Source organism: Lathyrus oleraceus, chromosome 1 (assembly GCF_024323335.1).
Source record: "Lathyrus oleraceus cultivar Zhongwan6 chromosome 1, CAAS_Psat_ZW6_1.0, whole genome shotgun sequence".
NCBI classification, from domain to species: Eukaryota; Viridiplantae; Streptophyta; class Magnoliopsida; order Fabales; family Fabaceae; genus Lathyrus; species Lathyrus oleraceus.
Window position 1 is genome coordinate 371,143,869 of NC_066579.1, and position 19,499 is coordinate 371,163,367.

A 19,499-nucleotide genomic window follows, 5' to 3' on the forward strand; every position below is an offset into this window, starting at 1 on the left:
GCGAAGGGATACAAACAGAAAGCAGGAGTTGATTATGACGAAGTATTTGCACCTGTTACAAGAATGGAGACAATTCGATTACTCATATCTCAAGCTGCTCAATTCAAATGGCCAATATTTCAAATGGATGTCAAAACAGCTTTTCTGAATGGTGTACTCGAAGAAGAAGTCTATGTTGAACAACTACTCGGGTACATGAAAGCCGAACAAGAGAAGAAGGTACTGAAATTCAAGAAAGCGCTATATGGGTTGAAGCAAGCACCGTAGGCATGGAACACACGTATCGACACATATTTCAAGGAGAACGGGTTCGAGCAATATTCGTACGAACATGCCCTCTATGTGAAGAAAAATGGAAGGAATGTATTACTTGTTGCTCTCTATGTCGATGATCTTATTTTTCTGGGCAGTAATGATCAGATGATAGAAGAATTCAAAAGCACAATGACACGTGAATTTGAGATGACAGACTTAGGCCTGATGAGATTCTTTCTTGTTCTAGAGGTTCGACAAGAAGAAACAGGAATCTTCATCTCACAAGAAAAATATGCAAAAGAAATCTTGAAAAGATATAAGATGGAAAGCTGTAATCCAGCTTCGACGCCAATGGAACCAGGAACAAAGTTGTCGAAATTTGATGGAGGAGAACGTGTCGAAGCAGGCAAATATCGAAGTTTGGTAGGAAGTCTTCGCTATCTCACATGTACAAGACCAGATATCTCATTAAGTGTAGGCATTGTAAGTCGATTCATGAAGGAGCCAGTTTACACACATTGGAAAGCATTGAAGCGAATTCTGAGGTACATCCAAGGAACAGTGTCACTTGGGATGTTCTACTCGAATTCAGACAAATACAAGTTGGTTGGTTACTCTAACAGTGATTGGTGCGGAGACATAGACGATCAAAAAAGCACTTCTGGATATGTGTTCTTCATGGGAAATACTGCATTCACTTAGCTTTCTAAAAAGCAGCCAATAGTAACACTTTCGACATGTGAAGCAGAATATGTAGCAGCATCCTGGTGCGTTTGTCATGCAATATGGCTCAGAAGATTGATGAGTAAAATGGAGCTAAAACAGAAAGGTGCAACAATAATACAATTTGACAACAGGTCAGCAATTGAGTTAGCAAAGAATCCAGTAAACCATGAAAGGAGCAAACACATTGACATTCGCTTCCACTTCATTCGAGAACACGTGAAGGAAGGAAATGTCGAATTGAAGCATGTAGCAAGTAAGGATCAAGCAGCAGACATTTTCACAAAACCACTATCAAAAGAAATCTTCGACAGAGGCAAGAAATTGATAGGCATGATGAATAGAAGAAACATTTAAGTTTACAAAGGAGTTTTGTTGAATAAACTTTAATGTTATAGTTAGTGGGTTTCTATTAATAAGTTAGTGGAGAGATTAAGAGTATGTTGTAGTTGGAAGGTCAAGAGATAGTGGCCTATTAATAGTATTTACTAATAATTATGTTTCCTAGAATAGCTGAAGTTTCTGAGTCTATATAAAGATCAAGGATGTTGATCGGTCACCATTTCCATTGAATTCCCGCCGCTAATCCGACATATTTTCATCACCTTGGTAAAATTTATGGTTGTTTTTAGTTGCATTTGAGTCAATTAGCATGTTTTGTTGGTTTGGTATTGCATTGCATTTGATTACGAGTTTATGTCAAAAAGATCTCGTTTATGCTTCGGTTGGTAGTGTTATTGTTACAGGTTTAAAAGCAAGAATGGTGAAGTTCTGGACAATCTGAAGGACAAAAATATGAGAAAACAGCAGGTCAACACGGGCACCCGTGTGCCACAACACTGCCCGTGTTGTTGATCAAGCAGAGCAGAGAGGGAGCAGAAAACAGAGATCAACACGGCCACCCGTGTGCCACCACACGGCCGTGTTGATTAAAACAGTGCATTAACACGAGCACCCGTGTGTAGGGACACGGCCCGTGTTATTGCCACTGTAACTTATGCTGAAAATAATTAATGCTGAAGAACAACACGGCCACCCGTGTGCCACCACACGGCCGTGTTGATTGAACGCAGTTTGGAAAACCTAATTTTTGTTGTGTGAACCGATTCTGCTCATTAAGGGTAGTTTGGACCTTTAGCTGGGAAGAGAGTCATCTGAAGCTATAAGAAGGCTTGGAAGAGAAAGAAGAAGGGACCTTTTTGACAGACGAACGAAAGCATTGCATTGAAGAAGATAGCGAATACGACGGATTTGAAGACGACGAGATTCAAGGGTAGCAACCATTGAAGATCAAACTCTCCTAATTCTGTGTAATGTCTAATCTTTACTTTATGAGTTCTTTAAGTACTATCAGAGGCTAAACCCCCTGATGCTAGGGGGTGGTCCTGATGTTATCGTATGCTATGAATTTGAACCAATGATTTCTTGATTACTATGTTACGTATTTCAATTCAATTGTGTGATGCTATTATGCTTTTGTATCGGACAAATACAAATTAATCTATGACTTCCAATAACAGGACTGTGATTGGTAGGGTTTTCACACAATTGGGTTTATGAATGCATCATCTAGGACTAGTAACTTTCGTAAATCACCGTAAACCTTGATATTTTGTATGATTAAAACCAATGATTAATTGAATGGACATTTGAGTAAGAATTGGTAGTTTAATAGTTTCTTCCTTAAGGACTTAAGTAAGAACATTCTGAGGTTAGGTGATTGAATATTTCATATGTATTAAGGAAATCGGGACTGAATTCATAACCGATTAACTCAACCACCCACCCTAGCATCTTTTATCTTAATCAATTATTTTTACTATTTTTGTGTTTACTATTATAAATTCCAAAACAACCAAACCATTATCTTTTTGTTCTGATAGAATCAAATTAAAATAAGTATTTCCTACGCAATCATTGAGATCGATACTTGGAAATAAAACTCCTTATTACTACATCGGTAAAAAGAGTCTGTTGTAGTTGGAAGGTCAAGAGATAATGGCCTATTAATAGTATTTACTAATAATTATGTTTCCTAGAATAGCTGAAGTTTCTGAGTCTATATAAAGATCAAGGATGTACTCTAATTTTAAAAAATACAGAAGTTACAAAAGATTTGCTTCCTTCTGTCAGTTTTTTGCGATTGTTGGAACCAATTGAAGGTATTATTTTACATTTTTCTAGAAATTATTTGACTTTCCTTATCTAAATAAATGTACTCATTTTGGGATCCAAGTATTGCTTTAATACAATATCATTTTGTTTTGTACTTCATATTTGTTGCCGTTCTCTTTTGGCCTTCTAATAATATACTTATAGGAAAACAAAAAACAAAAGTCAGTTTTAAAGATAGAAGACTAGATTTGAGTTGTGACAATGACTAGAAGACTAGATCAATTTCATCTGAAAATAAAAAATGGAATGGCTTAGTGGTAATATCGAAACACCTAAGTATATATTTCAGGTTTGTAATATCAAAACAAGAAATGTGAAATGGCTCAGTGTTACTAAATTTCATTCAACAGTTAAGATGGCCTAGGATCAAATCTAGATTAAAAGCAAAATTTTGGATTTTTTATTGGATTTTAGATGACTTCGATTGATGCATTTTCATCTGACGAAGCAAATTAAGAATATCTCCAAGACATTATCATTAAAACTACCATTTAATGTGTATCAATTGATACTAAAGAACAAACTCAAGATCCTTAAGAACTAGTGCTTCAAGAACCATTGTGCAGGAAGCCTTTTTCATCTGGTTGCTTTCAACAACCCTAAACAACTGCTTACTAGGGTTTTTGCATACAAACATGCTTATGACGTTTGGGACAAATCCCACAAACACTTCAAAGCTCTTATGAAAGCACAATTGTGTCAATTTTGTTCAGAGCTCAAATCAACAAAGAAAAAAATTATGCAATTTTAGAATACGCCCTTAGAGTCAAGTCTATTATCGATTCTCTTCTTGCAATTGGTAATCTTGTGATAGAGAAAACCTAAATGTATGCAATCTTAGAATGCCTTCTAGATGAACATAGTCCATTCATGATGCAAATATATGTAAAATTGGATTCTCATACTCTATATGATATGAAGCACTTTTATATGTACATGAAGCAAAATTTGATAAGTTTCTAGAGGTGGTGTCATACGGTGAACTGACTTTGTGTGTTTTTGCTTTGGAAAGCAAATGTCGCGGATAGCAAGAGTCGCCACCGACTTTTCTTTTATCCAATAAGGAAAGGCGGAAAAGAACAGGAAAAAACCTTGATTAGATTTTGGGTTCGGGAGGTACATTATACAAAGGGAAGGTGTTAGCACCCTTTGTATCCATGGTTATCCATTGGCTCTTAATTGCTTGATCACTTATGTTTTTCTTGTCCGAAAAAGTGTGCGAGAGCTGTTTAGAAAATGTTTTGAAAAGAGAGTTTAACTTTGTAATGATTCTTGTACGAATGTATACAAAGAATTTATCTCGTTTAATTTTGAAAGCCGTTTAGAAAAATATAACTTGGTAATGATTCTAGTATGAATGTATACCAAGTGGTGATTTTCTAATAAATGTTTTGCAAAGTGTGAGGGGTGAAAAGTATTGTAAGTTGTGAGCAAGCATTTAAGAGTTGTACCTGCCCAAGGTCTTTTATGGGTATTTCCTATCCTTATGAAGGTAAAACTGTCCTTACTATTGAGAAGCAAGTAGTCTTGTCCTTTTGGATTTAAGGGACATCGTAGGGTCATCGATTGGTCATTGAAGGCAACATTTGTAGGGATACCTTAGCATTCGAAGGGACGATCATCATTTAACCGTAGGCTACAGCGACGGGTCATCGAGGGACAAAATCATATATTCGCAGGCAACATCCGAGGGACTATGATTTATCTTATAGGGACATGATGATTTAATCGAAGGGTCTTTGCTAAGTGTATCCCCACATTCGCGGGACATGACCGTAATACCGTAATATCGTAAGGCAACAAAGAGATGGCCAAGATCACATATTCAAAGGCAATATTTTATAATCAGTTAGGTGATTAGGATGAATCTCCAAAACATTTGTAATCAGTTAGGTAATTAGGATGAATCTCCCCAAGGGTATCCCGCAAATAAAGTGGAATACCTAGCAGGCTACCTTCTCTGGGAGTATGTGAGCCCTCACAAAATTCAGCAAACAGGTCAGAATACCAAATGGGGTGCAATTAAGAGTTGCACCAAACAAAGCAATAATAGTATCAGGTAAACAATGCATGGTTATAATAAAACAGGTCAGAGGAGCAAAGATCAAAACAGAACGAAAAACAGCGACTGTCATGTTCGCTACTGCCTCGCCTAGCGAAGGCTTAGCGAGCACTCGCTACATGTTCGCTTAGCGATGTGCTAGCGAACAGCTGCGGGTTCTGGGTTTGATGACAGCACGATTTCAGAAATTCCAAACCCTATGGCATCCATTACAGCAATTGCATGGTTAAACATTCAAGATATTATTTTACACATTCATATATACTTAAACCCACATGCAAAGCCTAAGATACGTTTAGAAATTTAATCATAATGTCACATGTAAATTGGGAATATAAAACGATAGTGGTAATGCAAACCTGTTTGCAATTGAATTGCAACGTTGAATTGGCAGATCACTCTTAGGGTTGGTGTCGGAGTGAGTTGGGCGGAGGTAACCTTTGTGCAGATGAGTTTCCTTCAGGGTTTCCTTTAGGGTTGCTCTGAATTCTCTTGGTTAGCCTCCAGGGTTTGCTCGGTTGCTTCTGTTAGGGTTTCCTTGCTAGGGTTTCTCTCCGTCCGTTTCTGTCTGTGTTTGTGAATGAAGCTCTGCTATTTATAATAATTTTTGTGACCTGATGGGCTCGGAATGAAGCCCAAAATTTCTGGTATTCGCAAGCTTCGCTAGGCGAGTAGTGCAGCGAAGAGTTCGCTATGTGAAGGACTTTGCTCGCCTAGCGAGCAAGCCAGTTTAAGTCATTTTCTGGATTTGGCCACCTGTGTGTTGGGTCTTTGTTCCTTTAAGATCAATGTCTTGACAAATGAGTTGGAGTGCCTTGAAAAATGTCTTGCAAGATTAACGGGCAAATTTTGGGGTATGACAGGTGGGAACGGAAAAAAAAACTACATCTTTCTAGATTTGTTCCTTTATTGGAGGGAGGATTGTTGAACGATAAATTTGATAGGTTGTTTCAGCCTTCTCTAGTTATAGAGGTGCCAGTGGTTGATATCTATTGATGAGATTGTGAGGTGAATGAAGGTGAATGAAGTGCGTTAGAGGAGAGATGTTGTCTATTTGTTTGGGAGAACTTAGTTCTAGACTATTGTACTTTGTTGGTTAATATTATTTTGCAAGAAAATATAGTAGATATATAGGTATGGAGCAAAGACGTTTATTGAGTTCTTACTCAAGACACAAAGGTTGATTCCAGAGTTCTTATCAATTTCGCTTGGAATAATGTTTCTTAGTTGAAAGTGTCCTTGTTTGCGTTGAGGCTCTTCCATAATAGACTTCTGAGAAAAGACAACTTGAAGCGACTCGAGATCATAAATAATGACTATTTCCTTGATTTTTTTTATTCATGTTAAATATTTAAAATATTATGTTTTGGATTTTTTTTTCCTTGCATTTTTTATAGAAAGAGAATGAATAAAACTAAACAAGAAAAGAAGAGGATGAAGTTGCTATTTTTTAAAATGTAATGAAGTGATGGATATTGATTTAAGACAAAGGTGGACAACGATTTATCATGGATAGAAGTAGATGAGATTGGACAAAATAATAGGTGATTGAGATTGATCAAAGATGAAAGTGAATAAGATCGATCATAGATAAAGGTGGTTAAGATCCTGTTGGAAAAAAATTGTTTATATCCCTTGGGTTTTGATGATAATAAAGTACTTAAAGAACAATTGGGTATATTAACATATGTTCAAGTGTGTAGGATTATAAGCTTAATATTCAACTTAGAATTGACCCTGATGAAAGCATATGTAGAGAAGTTGAATGTCTCAGATTTTGAAGGATCAGAATCTGATGCCTCTGAAAGTGGTGTTTCAGCTTCTGAAGGTTCAGAATCTAAACGTGGTGTTTCGGCTTCTGAAGTTTCAAACTATGAACATGGTATCTCTGCCTCTGGTGACAGCTCAGACTCTAAAGAGCTCAGCTTAAGGTTCTCAGCTTCTGGTCAGTACTCTGTCTCCATAGCAGACATATCTTATCAACACCAGACTTATTGAAAAAGTCAACTAGAGTCTCTTAGTGCAAGGCTCAAGGAAGTTTAATGTGACTTCTCTAGTCCACCCCAACGTCTGGTTTATGCCTAGTATGAAAAAGAAGTAGTAGACTATGTTATTACATATTGGTTGAAGATCTTAACAGGATTCATCATCCAACGTCTCTCTCTTGGTACAGCTACTTTTCAAAAGACTTATTGAGTTGAAGTCTCTTGCTAGTTTTCTTAAGCAAAGTGTAATTAATTTTATTATAGTGAAAATCTCTTGTTGGACAAAAGGACTAGATTGCTCAATTTAGAAGAGGAATCAGGATAAACTTTATGTGTTGATTTACTACTTGCTTCTGAATATTATTCTTCCACTACTATTGACATTCTGATATTAGACTCTGAACTTGTTCAAAGTTTGAAGCTAGTTTTCAGAAGTTGAAAAAGAATATACATACACAATTCAACCCCCCTTCTTGAGTATTTGTCTCGCCTTCAGTTGGAATCAGAGCAAGGTATGTGCTAAAACATTTCACAGTGGTATAGTAAAAGATACCGAAGAGAAAAATATGTTAAATGGTTGGTTCTCCTTAATCAGTCACTATTTGTGTTAGTTTTGATGTTACTTGAATGCCAAAAGCAGGTGAATTATTGTGAGTTTGAGCAGTAGTTTAGGTTTATTTTGGGTAGATTTTTACAATAACTTGATATGTTAATGTTTTAGTAATTATGATCTATTTTACACGCTTGAAGTGGTGTTTCATATGTTTACATGGATGAAAGATAAAGAGGATCTAGATTAGAGAAAAAACCAGACGACAATGCATGACTAGGAGGAAAAAAGAAGAAAATTCAAGTTTCCTTCCCATACGCGTATGAGTCCTCTCATATGTGTATGGCCACTCATCATCACCCTCCAACATACGCGTAACAACAGGAGGGGTGGAAATCCAGTCTTTGCTCATACGCATATGGTAAGCCACATATGCGTTTGAGGTCAACCCCCATCTTTGTAGCAGAAGTCTTACGTGTATGGATCCAGTTGGGCCATACGCCCTACCCTGGGCCATACTCATATGAGTTAGTTCAAAATTAGCCTAAACACGTCTGGCACGATCTAGATCTGAAAAAGCTCAGAATTTGCCTATTCAGCCGAAAACACGAATTTACAAGGGTTAGACAACTTTTTAGTAGAGAGAATGTGTTTTGGAGGCTGGACCATTGAAGAACTCATAGTGGATCAATATCTTCATAAAATTTTGTGATTGAATACCTCTTTTCTTCCATTAATTTGTAATGTGTACACTTTCTTTCATATTTTTCTTTATTGTTATGAGTAGCTAAACCCCCCAATGCTATGGGGGTGTCCCTGATTCAGATTTATGATACAATTCCAAATTTTTACCTTGTAATGACTTTGATTTTATGATAATTGACTTATTTACAATTTGCACGTAATGCTTTCTCTTTCAGAAAAATTGAGTCTGATATATGGTTAATATTTAGGCTTGACCGCCATTATTAATGCATAATTATGAGTTATTCATAATAGATATTACATAGGCTTAGGGATACCCTGTGGAAACCGGAATATTCTTGATTAAAGTAATGATTAATTTCATATGTAATTGACTATGGACATATGGATTAATTTGAATGATTAAAGTTTTCTCACTAAGGACTTATAAGTAAACACCCTTAAAAGTCGGTAGTCAATGTTATTAAATTAAGTTGTTGCAAGGTTAACTTACTGTTGTTGATGAATCCAATCATACACCTTCCCTAGCATGTCCACTCATAATACTTTTAAAATTTTCAACTTTTTTCTTTACTTTCTTCTACATTTTATTTTCTACTTTTCAAACCTACAATTTAAACCTACAGGCATTTGTTTAACTAAGATAGAACCTGAACTTTGTATCATTAAGCAGTCCTTTAAATCGATACTTGGGGAAATTTACCTTATTACTACATTGGAAGATTAACACACTTCCTAATTTACCGATCACTAATACTAGTACTTTAACTAATAATGGTGGTATACCTTATGACTATAATACAACTAAGAAAAGTCATTACTCGGCTAAACCACCTACATTTAGCAGTGACTCCAACTAGTTTGAATGGTGGAAAAGTAAAATGTATACTTATATCATTGGTCTTGATGATGAGTTGTAGGATATCCTTGGATATGGCATTAATATTGAAGTTAATGGTGTTGGAATGGTAAAGGATGGAAAAATCTTACACCAACTCAGAAGAAAATTTATAGAAAACACCATAGATTTATAGGCATTCTGATATAAGTCCTACCTCATTCTGAGTACATCAAGATCATTGATAAGCCTATTGATAAGACTATATTTGAGTATTTGTACTTATGAAGTGAACCAAAAAGTCAAATAGGTTAAGAATTACTTCAAATCCAAAAAGCCTGGTCATTTTAAAGTTATCTGCCATGATCTGCAGAAAGAAAAACCAAAGAAAGGAAGCTTCCAAAAGGATAGCTTCAGAAGTAAGTTCAATAAGAGTCTCATGGAAACATGGGATGAACTTGATAATGAAGATTATTCAGATAAAGATGAAGGAGAATAAAATCTAGTATTGATGGCTCTCATATCCTTTATATGCCTAAAGGGAGAAATAAGACAACAATTATGGTACCTAGACAGTGGATGTTCACGTCATATGACAGGAGAAAAACATATGTTCCAAATCCTAACTATGAAAGAGGAAGGACATATGGGGTTTATAGGAGGACATAAAGGGAAAATCATTGATATGGATATTGTTGGTAATTCCTTAATATTTGTTAATAATGTTTGGTTAGTATGTGGACTCAAACATAACCTACTGAGCATTAGTCAGTTTTGTGACAATGTTTATGAAGTCTTGTTTAATAAGAACTTTTGTTCAGTTATTAGTGAGTCTGACAAATCCATTTTATTCAAAGGTAACAAGAAAGAAAATGTTTATGAAATTAATCTTTCTGAATTGACCGATCAAAAGGTAGTTTTCCTTTATGTCAATGAGTGATGATAAATGGGTCTGGTACGTAAGGTTAGGTCATGCTAACTGGAGATTGATCTCTAAACTTAGTAAGCTACAACTTGTTAAAGGGCTTCTAGATCTTGACTATCACTCGGATGCTCTCTATGGAGCATGTCAAGAAGGAAAGATTAACAAAACTTCTTTTAAATCTAAGAACATTATCTCTACCTCTAGACCCTTATAATTACTTTACATTGATTTATTTGGTCCTCTTGGGACTGCTTCAATCAATGGGAAGACATATGGATTAGTCATTGTTGATGACTATAGTAGGTGGACTTGGGTCAAATTCCTAAGATCTAAAGATGAATCATATGAGGTATTTAGCATCTTCTGCATACAAGTTCAATCTAAAAAGGAATCAAAGATTTTGAATTTCATAAGTGATCATGGTGGTGAGTTTGAAAATGAGCCATTTGAGAATTCATGTGAAAAATATGGAATCATCCATGATTTATATTCTCCTAGAACTCCTCAGCAAAATGAAGTCGTAGAAAGAAATAACAAGTACTTGTAAGAAATGACTAGAACAATGATCCATGAAAATCATCTTCCAAAATACTTGTGGGCAGAAGCTGTTAATGTATCCTTTTATGTTTAGAACATGATCCATATCAGACCAATTATGAACAAAACATCATGTAAATTATTTAAAGGAAGAAATCCAAGCATATCTTATTTTCATCAGTTTGGTTGTACATGTTACATTTTGAACAATAAAGTCTACCTAAAGAAATTTGATGCTAAAGCTCAAAAGGGTATCTTTTTAGGATACTCTGAACGCTCTAAAACATACAGAGTGTATGACTCTTAAACCATAATGGTTGAAGAGTCTGACTATCACATGTCAAAGCCTGTTGAAAATTTTGTTGATATTCAGGTTTCTGAAGATCATTCAAGGGTTGGACCTTCAGAAATCAAAAGTTCAGAAGATGGAGGCTCAGATGCTAGTATACCAGAAGCTGACCCAATTTCTGAAGCTCACCCAAAAGCTGAAAATTATGAAGAAACCCTAGTTGGTTCAAAAGTCTAAACTAAACCTAAGAAGTCCTTCAAATATAAAGCCTTTCATTCGTAAGAGCTAATTATTGGAAATAAGTATGATCCCTTAAGAACTAGATCAACATTTAGAGATGATAACTGTATGTTGGGATGTATTTCCTTGATAGAGCCAACTTCTGTTGATGAAGCTTTATCAGATGATGAATGAAGTATTGTTATGCAAGAAGAGCTTAACCAATTCTAGAGGGATGATGTTTGGAATATGGTCCCCAGACCAAGTCAGAAGAACATTATTAGAACTAAATGGGTGTTCATAAATAAAATGAATGTGCAAGGAGAAATGGTAAGAAATAAAGCTAGACTTGCAGCTCAAAGTTACAGTTAGCAAGAATGTATAGATTTCTCTGAACCTTTGCACATGTGGCAAGGTTAGAGGCAATCAAACTTCTCCTCTCTTATGATATTAATAATGATATTGTTTTATATCAAATGGATGTCAAGAGTGCTTTATTAAATGGAGTCATTTCTGAAGAGGTGTATTTCAAACAACCTCCTAGATTTGAGGACTCTCTCCACCCAGATTTTGCTTTTAAACTAAAAAAATCACTTTATGGACTCAAATGAGCTCCAAGAGCTTGGTATGAGAGACTGATTAATTTCTTGTTGGAAAAAGGTTTTCAAAAAGGTCGGGTTGACACTACACTTTTGGTTCTACTAATGACTCTCTTTGCAAAGAATTTTCTGAGACTATGCAGGCTGAGTTTGATATGAGCATGATGGGAGAATTGAAATTCTTCTTAGGAATTCAAATCAACCAAATTAAAAAATGGAACTCATGTTCATCAATCCAAGTACATAAAGGAGCTTCTGAAGAAGTTTAATCTTGAAGACTGCAAGATTATGTCAACTCATATGCATCCAACCTGTTGTCTGAACAAAAAAGAAAGTAGCACCAAAGTGGATCAAAAGATATATAGAGTTATGATTGGTTCCTTGATTTACCTCACAGCTTCAAAGCCTGATATATTGTTCAGTGTTTGTCTGTGTGCAATGTTTCAATCAGATCCTAGAGAAACTCACTTAACCAATGTTAAAAGAATCTTTAGGTATCTGAAAGGAACAATAAATATGGGAATTCTTTATAAAAAAATCCCTAGATTATAAACTAGTTGGGTTTTGTGATGCTGACTATGTTTGGGATAGAATTGAGAGAAAATCCATTAGTGGAAACTGTCAATTCATAGGTGAAAACCTAATATCCTGGCCAATAAGAGACAAGCAACTATTGCTATATCTACAGCAAAATCATAATACATTTCAGCTGCAAAATATTATACACATCTACTCTGGATGAAATACCAACTAGAGGATTATCAAGTTTGTGGAAACAATATCCCTATATTTTGTGATAATATTGTCGCTATTTGTCTAACAAATAATCCAGTTCAACATTCTAGAACCAAGAATATTAAAATAAAATATCACTTTATAAGAGATTATATTCAATGTTGTGTAATAGATATTCAATTCATTGATACTGATCATCAATGGGTTGACATATTTATAAAACCCTTAGCTATTTATAGATTTGACTTTATCAAAAAGATTCTGAACATGGTCTTTATTGAAGAATAATGCTTGTTTCTGGATAGAGTATCAAAGTCTGAAGTTTATCAGAAGTAGCTTTAGTCAGAGTTTTGGAAATAAGCTTTGATGAAGAGTGGCTTCTGAAACACCTCAGACTCTAAGACTCTGTAGTGGATTATTTTCTTCAGATAGTATTTACATATCTGATAATTGTATTGCATGCATAGTGGTTGAATGGGTCAAGATTGATGGGTAATAATGTGAACCCTCTTTGATTTCTGTGAATATTCACCTCTGTCATCTCTTTAACTTTTCCTATTTGTTTATTATTTGTTTTGTTTTACTGTTTTGTTTCTCAAAAATATTATCTTTGAATGGACTTAAAGAAAAGACAATTGTGTTGCATCTTTCTGACAATTCATTGTCTATATCTTTGGAAACATCTTTCAGTTTATTTTATTATGTTTCTACCTTCTATCTTTTGTGTTAACCCTTTCATGATATAACCTCTAGATCTAATCTTGGTATGGAAAACCAATTGGTAGTTATCATTTAAGAACTTGTTGACTTTGAAGAAATGATGTCTCATGGCTTTTATCTTCAAAGTGTTATCTCCTGAAATGGTTGGGATAATTTATTTGATATTCTTTGTGGTCCTACTTACCTTTATTTGATCAGGGAATTTTTGGTGAATGAATTTGTCCAAGAACTAAATCTAAAGTATGCCATTTTTCTATTGTATCTGGTGTTCCTATCACCATCACCCCCGCCTCTATTACTAATGTAATAAACTGTGATGATGATCTGTCCTCCTCAACTTATCTTTGATAATCTATCTGACCTATCTAAGGCCTCTAACCTTAATTTCATGGCATCAGTTTGGTATCAAATTTTGATCTCAAACCTTTTGCCAAAGAACAAAGATCTAGACTTTTTGGATATTGATGAAAAGACTTTTTTGCTTCTTCTCAACTCAGATCTGAAGATTAACATCCCTGGTGTTATGTTTGAATATCTGAAGATGACTCTCATATCCTTTCATAAGGGAAAGTCATGTTTCATTCCTTATGGACGGATTCTTTCAGAACTTTTCATTCAACAGGGAGTAGATAAAACTATGATTGAGTTTACTTCACAGATCTGAGGTAATAAGTTGAAGATACCAGAAGCTTTGAAAGCTATTGATTCTTTTGTGGTCAAGGTGGTCTCTTTGGATGGATCATCTTCTTCTGTTTAAATTTATGTTGTTGTTTTTCATTTATTTCTTTTGTTGTTTATGTACTTTATCTTTCTCTTTCAATAAAGTGTTATTTATATTTGCTTCTTGGTTTGTTGCTTCTTATTAATTGTTTTCTAGTTTTTCTTACTAATTGATTGATAAGCATTTCAACAAACTTTATGAATATATGGAAAAGGAAGTTGCATGGCTAAAATAGTTTCATAATTTCAATACTAGTTAAGGAGACATTACATAATCTGGACCTAAAGGCTATTACATTTTTTTCTTGAAAGACTATTGGATTTCTCAGATCTGATCATTTGTTCTTCCTTGTGCCTCCAAATAAGCCTTCCAGACATCATCCAACTTCTTCTTCTTGCCCGTTTTGGAGACTCCAACATATGAGCCTTAATCTTATACAACTATAGATCTCCGAGCCTTTACTAGTTCCTCAAATTTTTTCTTTTCTTTCCTTGTCTTCTTATTCATCAGGTTGCGTATCTTCTTTGCAAAATCTCTCTTTTCAGCCCCGAATGGCTTTGTTTTGCCCATTCTTTTGCTTCACAGAAAAACTCTAGAGAAATGTGAGTAAGTTGTTAATTCAACATCTACTTTTATAGAGGTGTTTATGAGTCAAACTGTTTAAGTCTTGAAGACTATGTTTCTTGAGTCTTGCATCCTATTTTATGCTATCAAAACCTAGCTTTGACCACCTTGGAATTTGTGGAATCTATGCTTATCTATCAACGGTTTTTCAGGTTTTTCTTAGTATTTCTCTTCAGTATTTTTTCTCTCTCTGCTGACTTATTTACTTGTTAACTTTTTGTTGATGACAAAAGGGGGAGAAAAAATCATGGGAGTATTTAAGAGGATAAAAGTATTTTTGAAATGCTATTATATACATGAACCCTCATCAGAACTCATTTTATGATTAAATATATACATTATATTCTTACGCTAATAAGATAAGTTTAATTAACTTGAATAACACTTAGGGGGGGCTTACAAAATTCAACCTTTGAACTATTAGACTCAAGGGAAGCTTATAAACCTCAGACTCTGATATTGTCAAGTTAGTTAAATTAACTAATCATTATTCTTAAATACATTTGTTTGTCATCATAAAAAATGGAGAGATTGTTGGAACAAAATTGTTCATGTCCCTTGGGTTTCGATGATAACAAAGAACTTAAAGAACAATTGGGTATACTAACATATGTTCAAGTGAGTGGGATCGTAAGCTTAATATTCAACTTAGAATTGACCCTAATGAAAGCATATGTAGAGAAGTTGAATGTCTCAGATTCTGAAGGATCAGAATCTGATGACTTTGAAAGTGGTGTTTTAGCTTCTGAAAGTCCAGACTCTGAATGTGGTGTTTTAGCTTCTAAAAATTCAGACTCTGAACGTGGTACCCCTGTCTCTGGTGACAGCTCATACTCTAAAGACCTCAGCTTAAGGTTCTCATCTTCTGGTACGTATTATGTCTCCATAGCAGACCTATCTTGTCAACACCAAACTTATTGAAAAAGTCAACTAGAGTCTCTTAGTGCAAGGCTCAAGGAAAGTTGACGCGACTTCTCTAGTCCTCCCCAACGTCTGATTTATGCCTAGTATGAAAATGAAGCAGTGGATTATGTTATTACATATTGGTTGAAGATCTTAACATGATTCATCTTCCAACGTCTCTCTCTTGGTATTGCTGCTTTTCAAAGATCACATGTGCATATAACTTTTCAACGACTATTTTTCTACCTCTATAAAAGAGAGCTGAAGATTTGAAGGAAGATTAAAAACTATCAAACAATCTAACAAAACACATTGAGTACAAACTTTGAGTTAAATTTTTATCTGTTTATTGCACAAGCTCTTAAGATTTCTTATCTTTGTATATCTTATAAATCTTAAGTGTTAAGAATCATCGTGGTTGTTGTAACACTTCTTTACTTCTGATTGTACATCAAAGTATAGTTGTAATTTTTTTTCTACTAAAATGTTTGTTTAAAGTAGAGGGAGTCTCTTGCTAGTTTGCTTGAGAAGTTGAAGTTTGTTGCTAGCTTGCTTGAGTAGTGAAGCTTCTTGCCTGTGTGCTTGAGCAGAAGTCTCTTGCTGGATTGCTTAAGCATAAGTCTCTTGTTGGATTGCTTGAGCAGTTAAAGTCTCTTGCTAGTTTGCTTGATAAAAGTGTAATAAATTTGATTATAGTAAAAATCTCTTATTGGACAAGGAGACTGGATTGCTCTGAGTATATGAGAGGAACCGAGATAAACTTTGTGTGTTGATTTACTACTTGCTTTTGCATATTATTCTTCCGCTCCTATTGACATTCTGATATCAGACTCTGAACTTGTTCAGATTCTGAAGTTGGTTTTCAGAAGTTGAAAAAGAATCTACATACACAATTCAACCCCATATTCTTGTATATTTTTCTCACCTTCAGATCGTTCGAAGACGATAAAAGCTAAAAAATGGAAAATAAATCAAATCCAAAAAGATTATTTACTATAGATCATCTACCACTACATCTAATTAAGGGATTTTAATCTCGTGCAATTAGTAATCATGCAGTTGGTGCATTTTGAGGGTTATTTATGTCATTTACTCTCCCCAACCCATCTTTTGCTCATTTAGCCTACACTACTACAAAAAACACATTTTACCTCGGAGCGTGAAGAGATTTTATCTCGGTTACAAAAGTGAGGTGACGAAGGGCAACATGAAAAGTTGCCACTTTATCCCTCTGTTTCTGATTAACTGAAGGGATAATTGAATTGGTCATGGGTTCGATCCCCAACAACAATATTTTGATATTTTCAAGACTAACTCCACACACCTCTCAGTTTTTGTCAAAAAACGATATATATATATATATATATATATATATATATATATATATATATATATATATATATATATATATATATATATATATATATATATATATGTTACATGTTTTACAAATATTAAATTACATTATTTATAAATATACATTTTTTTTAAATACAAAGTTTTTTTATGTTAGATTTTTTTGGTTTCAATCTACAAGTACAACTTTTTGACAAATTTGATTCATCATCAACGCTGTTATTCTTGGAGAAGAATAAATCCAGATTTTGTTGCAATCCATTGCTTTTTAAGTTGAATGGTTATGCACTCACCCAATTTCTGATATAACATAAAAAGGGTTAAATATGTTGGAAATCCCCCAAACCCTATGGAGAATTTTAATCAATCTTGATGAACAAGATTGTTATTACCCACACAATAACAATGAAAAGAGAAAAACAATGGAGAAAGAAAGAATGTAAAGAAAGATGAAGGAGAAGAAGAATTAAAATTCTGCAGAGTTTCTCTTTGCCCACAAACTGTGGAAAACTTCTTATTCACTTTGCAACTGCAAAATACTGTGAATACAATGTTATGAATACTATATTCACTTCATTACAAAAATAAGGGTTACTCCATCTATTTATAGATTTAGGTTAACTTTGACCTCAAGCCAAAGCCCAAAACTATAAAAGCCCAAAATAGCTAACACTACTAAAATAGACATAAGTCAAAGTCCTGTATGAAGCAATATGCTTCGACACTTCGACACACTAACACAACTCAACATACTAGGTGGTTTGACACTTCCTTATTTTGTCGAGCAACCTGCTTCGACACAAGGAATTACAATTCAACATGCCACCTAATTCATTGTGTCTAAGCTATCTACATTCATCATATCTCTTAGTCTTCTAAACACTTTGACTTGCACTCTCTTCGTCATGATATTTGCAATCTGATTCTCAGTTTTGCAGTGTTCCACATTTATCTTCCCATCTACTACCTGCTCTCGAAGATAATGGAACCTCATTTTGATGTGCTTGCTTCGACCATGTGCTATCGGATTCTTCTCCAGATTGATAGTTGACATGTTGTCGATCCTCATGGTAATTGCTCCATGACTCTTTGTTGTTATCTCTTCGACCATTGCTTTCATCCACTTCTAATCTTTCAATGCCTCAGCTGCATTGATAGGTTCAACATTTGCGTAAAAAGCATAATGTACCAGCTCACCTTCTTCATTGACCACCTCATATGATGTAATCATACATTCTTGCAACCTTGCAGGCATGTGTCTTGTTCTTTGAGTTCTGCTTGTGCTTGCTTCACCTCTGACTTCTTCTTGTCGAACTTCTCTTTTGACTTCACTACTTGGTTCATCACAAAAGATTCTCATTGAATCTTTCTTGACATTCTCAGTCCAATCCCACTCCTTAAGCTCCTATGATCGCGTCCCTGTTGATCACCACTTGCTTATTCACTGGGTCGAACAACTTATAGCCTCTAGTCGAATGATATCCTATCAGGATCATCTAACTCGACTTCTCATCAAGTATTCTTCTCAACTGATCTGGCATATGTTATAGATCCAAAGACCCTCAGATGACTCAAGCTAGGCTTGACACCAGAATAACATTCTTCAGGCGTGACTCCTTCTAGTTTATTCGTTGGACATCTGTTTAGGATATATGTCGCAGTCAACACAACTTCTCCCTATAATTCTTTGGGTAGATGTTTGCCTTTTAACGTACTTCTAACCATATTCATAATGGTTATATTCTTCCTTTCTGCGACTCCATTCTGCTATGGAATGTAGGGTGGCACCACCTCACGCACAATCCCTTATTTTACACATAATGCATCAAAATATTTTGACACATATTCTCCACCACCATCAGTTCTCAAAATCTTGATCTTTCGACCGCTCTGTCTTTCGACCATAGATTTAAACTTGGCAAATACCTCGATCACTTCACTTTTCTTCTTGATCAGGTAAGACCACAGTTTTTGACTGAAATCATTTATGAATCTAACAAAGTATTTGTTACCTCCAATCGAATCCACCTGAAGAGGGACACATACATCATAGTATATGACTTCAAGAATTTCCTTCGACCTGCTTCCTGCATCCTTACTGAAGTTGTTCATATGTTGCTTCGCCTACACGCATTGTTCACACACTTCGTTTAGAATGTCGATTTTTCGTAATCCTGAAACCATATTTTTTCTCTTCAAATCTCTGATGTCTTTGAAATTGAGATGGCCAAGTCTATAATGCCATATCCATTCATCTCGGTTGGCTGCTGTTACAAGGCACTTATGCTCCATCACATTAAGCTCAATCTTGAAGGTCATATTCTGAGACATTGGAGCCTTCAAGATCAACCTTCCATTTGAGTCGAGAACTCTCATCATCTTGTCTTTGATCGACACCTTGTAGTTCTTTTCGACTAACTTCCCTATGTTTAGCAAATTGCTCTTCATGCCTGGTATATACAACACATTTGAAATTACTGACCTCTTGCCATCTTTCCTCATAATCAGAACATCACCAACACCTTCAGCTGCTAGAGTGTTGTCATTTGCAAATTTCACCATGTTCTTCATTGAAGGT